Here is a 4,861-nt window from a genome sequence, read left to right on the forward strand (position 1 = left end):
AGCCAGAAAGAGCCCAGTAAGAGTACAGAGAACAGAGTTAATCTCTGAAAATGCACAAACTTATAGTGTAAAGCAGCTACCTTAGAATTTTTTTTTTTGACCAAAGGACTAATTTGTTCATTATCATATATGTTCGAACAGTCTGTTTATTATTTATGTATTTATGTATTTATGTATTTATTTATTTATTTTTAAAGATTTTATTTATTTATTTGAGAGAGAGAGAATGAGAGAGAACACATGAGAGGGGATAGGGTCAGAGGGCAAAGCAGACTCCCTGCCGAGCAGGGAGCCCGATGCGGGACTCGATCCAGGGACTCCAGGATCATGACCTGAGCCGAAGGCAGTCGCTTAACCAACTGAGCCACCTAGGCGCCCGAACAATCTGTTTATTTATCGCTCCACAGAACCACAACCTGGGGCCTAGAATCTGAAATCTGAGGCTCCCTCCTCCGTAATTTTGTGGCTTAACTGGGGGCATAGTCTAGGCAGAACAGGTGTCTCCTTTTGGATACTGCAGAAGGAAGGTGGGGAAGGGGACATAGGCACACCCATACATAAAGATGACCACACCAGGAGGCAGGTCGGAAGACAGAGTCTCACAATAAAGGCACTTTTACTTCAATAAGGGGCTGGGAGTTGACTGGGAGTGTTGTAGAGGCGGGGAGGAGTTTTTTGCAGGCTACAGAGAGAAATGAAGGGAGCTCACCTACACTGGGCCGTTCGCGGGGTCACTGGGGGCTGCTGTATATCTTTACTGCCTCTAGGGGAAGGTGATGTGTGGGCATCATGGCCAAAGAGGCACGCAGTGATGAGGCCCAGTACCCCTGCGATTTTGGAGTGGCTTCCTCTCTCAGCAAGGACAACAGTGGAAGTGATCAGATAGAGGATGGCCACTATGAGGGTTCAGAAGAAATCACTCCAAGGCCAGTTGATGAGCTGTATCTTGGTATGCAGGTCACACATGTAGATGGCAAAAAAGATAGCAGCAAGGATCATCTCAACTGCACTGGCAGGGAGGAAGATCCTGGTGTGGAGGTACTGGAGTAGATCAGAATCACCAGCCAAGATGTAATCTCAGCAAACAGGAGAATTCCCTTTCGGGTGCACGAAAAGTTGGTGCAGGAGGAGGGGGTGGCAGGAGGAGGGTAGCTGTGGGGGCTGAGAGGCGCTCGGAAGGCGCCATGGGGTGAGCGGGGGTCCCTAGGGACGCAGAGAATCTCCTCGCTTGCACATGGGTTCAGGGACGCTGCACACCCTAAGTTCGAATCACCTCACTACCTTAGAAATTTCTTAAAAACCAAGATCTACAAATACATTTCATTAGTCAGCAGAGCAGTAACATTATCACGTCATGAAGTCTCTGGAAAACACTACAGATGCATGAGAAAATGAAAGTGACAAAAGCAAAAACATGTTGGTATTATAATGAAAATAGTGTGAACTGAACCAACCCTGAAAGAGTCTCAGAGACTCTCAGGAATCTGGGCCCTAGTTAGAGAAGCAATGTCAAGGATAGACTGAATATGCTTATACCAAATGACAATAATTATGGGCCCAGCACGCCAAATGACTAATTAATGTGAGACATGACATTCTCCTCTGCAGCCAGCTCTAAGGCCACTCCCACTCATTCATCAAGGCCACTGATCATATTTGATTTGTATTCGGGTCCTTATTACGTCTCTTTGTTCTTAAAAAAATGAACAATGCTCAATAAATGTTCATTGAAAAAATTGGAGGAACTTTTTATTTCAGCAGACAACATGGTGAAAATATTTTTAAGTCTTTGGTGCCCTCAGGTGGCATAATATTGCAAAGCAATTTAGAAAAATAACTGCATGTATTATTATTATTAGCAGTGGTAGTAGTATTTTTTAATCTTGAGCCCAGTTTGAGTTTAGGCCGTGACTTCTATGTATTAATAAGTCTTTTCTTGCACTCCAAATTATTTTACATAAGTCAAATAAATTATTTGGATATATTCCATCCACACCTCCCATTTCATGTTGATACAGTTTGAAATGTTAATATTCATTACTGAATAGTTTCTCACTAGCTATCCAGCTGACAAATCTACCATACCCCATCACTTCTTGCTCTCCTGTGGCCAAGAAAAATCGAGTGGTTCACATTGTTGCAGTTAGTTGTCTGATGAGAGAGGTGAGTTATATATTTATTTATTTATTTGAATTTTATTGTTATGTTAATCACCATAGATTACATCATTAGTTTTTGATGTAGTGTTCCATGATTCATTGTTTGTGTATAACACCCACTGCTCCATGCAGAACATGCCCTCTTTAATACCCATCACTAGGCTAACCCATCCTCCCACCCCCCTCCCCTCTAGAACCCTCAGTTTGTTTTTCAGAGTCCCTCGTCTCTCATGGTTCGTCTCCCCCTCTGATTTCCCCCCCTTTCTTCTTCCCCTCCTGCTATCTTCTTCTTTTTTTTTTTTTTTTAACATGTATGGTATTATTTGTTTCAGTGGTACAGATCTGAGATTCAACAGTCTTGCACAATTCACAGTGCTCACCATAGCACATACCCTCCCCAATGTCTATCACCCAGCCACCCCATCCCTCCCACGCCACCCCCCACTGCAGCAACCCTCAATTTGTTTCCTGAGATTAAAAATTCCTCATTTCAGTGAGATCATATGATACATGTCTTTCTCTGATTGACTTATTTCGCTCAGCATAATACCCTCCAGTTCCATCCACATCATTGCAAATGGCAAGATTTCATTCCTTTTGATGGCTGCATAATATTCCATTATATATATATATATATACACACACACACACACACACACACACCACATATTCTTTTTTTTTTTGGTGGCTAACTTTATTTATTTATTTATTTATTTATTTATTTATTTATTCTTATGTTAATCCCCATACATTACATCATTAGTTTTAGATGAAGTGTTCCATGATTCATTGTTTGTGCATAACACCCTGTGCTCCATGCAGAATGTGCCCTCCTCAATACCCACCACCAGGCTAACCCATCCTCCCACCCCCCTCCCCTCTAGAACCCTGTTGTTTTTCAGAGTCCATCATCTCTCATGGTTCGTCTACCCCTCCGATTTCCCCTGCTTCATTCTTCCCCTCCCGCTACCTTCTTCTTCTTTTTTTTTCTTAACATATTGCATTATTTGTTTCAGAGGTACAGATCTGAGATTCAACAGTCTTGCACAATTCACAGCGCTTACCAGAGCACATACCCTCCCCAGTGTCTATCACCCAGTCACCCCATCCCTCCCACCCCACCCCCCACTCCAGCAACCCTCAGTTTGTTTCCTGCAATTAAGAATTCCTCATATCAGTGAGATCATATGATACATGTCTTTCTCTGATTGACTTATTTCGCTCAGCATAATACCCTCCAGTTCCATCCACATCATTGCAAATGGCAAGATTTCATTCCTTTTGATGGCTGCATAATATTCCATTATATATTTATATACCACATATTCTTTATCCATTCATCTGTCGATGGACATCTTGGCTCTTTCCATAGTTTGCCTATTGTGGACATTGCTGCTATAAACATCGGGGTGCACATTCCCCTTGGATCCCTACATTTGTATCTTTGGGGTAAATACCCAGTAGTGCAATTGCTGGATCGTATGGTAGCTCTATTTTCAACTTTTTGAGGAACCTCCATACTGTTTTCCAGAGTGTCTGCACCAGCTTGCATCCCCGCCAACATCTGTCATTTCGTGACTTGTTAATTTTAGCCATTCTGACTGGTGTGAGGTGATATCTCATTAAGGTTTGGATTTGGATTTCCCTGATGCTGAGGGATGCTGAGCACTTTTTCATGTGTCTGTTGGCCATTTGGATGTCTTCTTTGGAAAAATGTCTGTTCATGTCTTCTGCCCATTTCTTGATTGGATTATTTGTTCTTTGAGTGTTGAGTTTGATAAGTTCTTTATAGATTTTGGATACTAGCCCTTTTTCTGATATGTCATTTGCAAGTATCTTCTCCCATTCTGTCGGTTGTCTTTTGGTTTTGTTGACTGTTTCTTTTGCTGTGCAAAAGCTTTTTATCTTGATGAAGTCCCAATAGTTCATTATTGCCCTCGCTTCCCTTGCCTTTGGTGATGTTTCTAGGAAGAAGTTGCTGTGGCTGAGGTGGAAGAGGTTGCTGCCTGTGTTCTCCTTTAGGATTTTGATGGGCTCCTGTCTCACCTTTAGGTCTTTCAACCATTTTGAGTCTATTTTTGTGTGTGGTGTAAGGAAATGGTCCGGTTTCATTCTTCTGCATGTGGCTGTCCAATTTTCCCAACACCATTTGTTGAAGAGACTGTCTTTTTTCCATTGGACATTCTTTCCTGCTTAGTCAAAGATTAGTTGACCATAGAGTTGAGGGTCCATTTCTGGGCTCTCTATTCTGTTCCATTGATCTATGTGTCTGTTTTTGTGCCAGTACCATACTGTCTTGATGAGGACAGCTTTGTAATAGAGCTGGAAGTCCGGAATTTTGATGCCGGCGGCTTTGCTTTTCTTTTTCAACATTCCTCTGGCTATGTGGGGTCTTCTCTGGTTCCATACAAATTTTAGGATTATTTGTTCCATTTCTTTGAAAAAAGTGGATGGTATTTTGATGGGGATTGCACTGCATGTATAGATTGCTCTAGGTAGCATTGACATCTTCATAATATTTGTTCTTCCAATCCATGAGCATGGAACGTTTTTCCATTTCTTTGTGTTCCATTGAGAGGATCATATGATTCTTGTTCTTTCTTTTGTTAATGTTTTGTATCACGTTGATTGATTTGTGGATGTTGAAACAAACTTGCAGCCCAGGGAGAAATCCCACTTGGTCCTGGTGAATAATCCTTTGA

The 4,861-nt window shown here is 41.9% G+C and overlaps 1 pseudogene; it reads right to left on the reverse strand.

Annotated features, from left to right (window-relative positions):
- Positions 1–709: 709 nt before the first annotated feature.
- Positions 710–4,532, reverse strand: LOC123854446 (proteolipid protein 2-like; annotated as a pseudogene).
- Between the last annotated feature and the right edge of the window lie 329 nt (positions 4,533–4,861).

This window comes from Mirounga angustirostris, unplaced genomic scaffold (assembly GCF_029215605.1).
Source record: "Mirounga angustirostris isolate CCGP_5_RB_7025 unplaced genomic scaffold, mMirAng1.0.hap1 SCAF_7, whole genome shotgun sequence".
Taxonomy (NCBI): Eukaryota; Metazoa; Chordata; class Mammalia; order Carnivora; family Phocidae; genus Mirounga; species Mirounga angustirostris.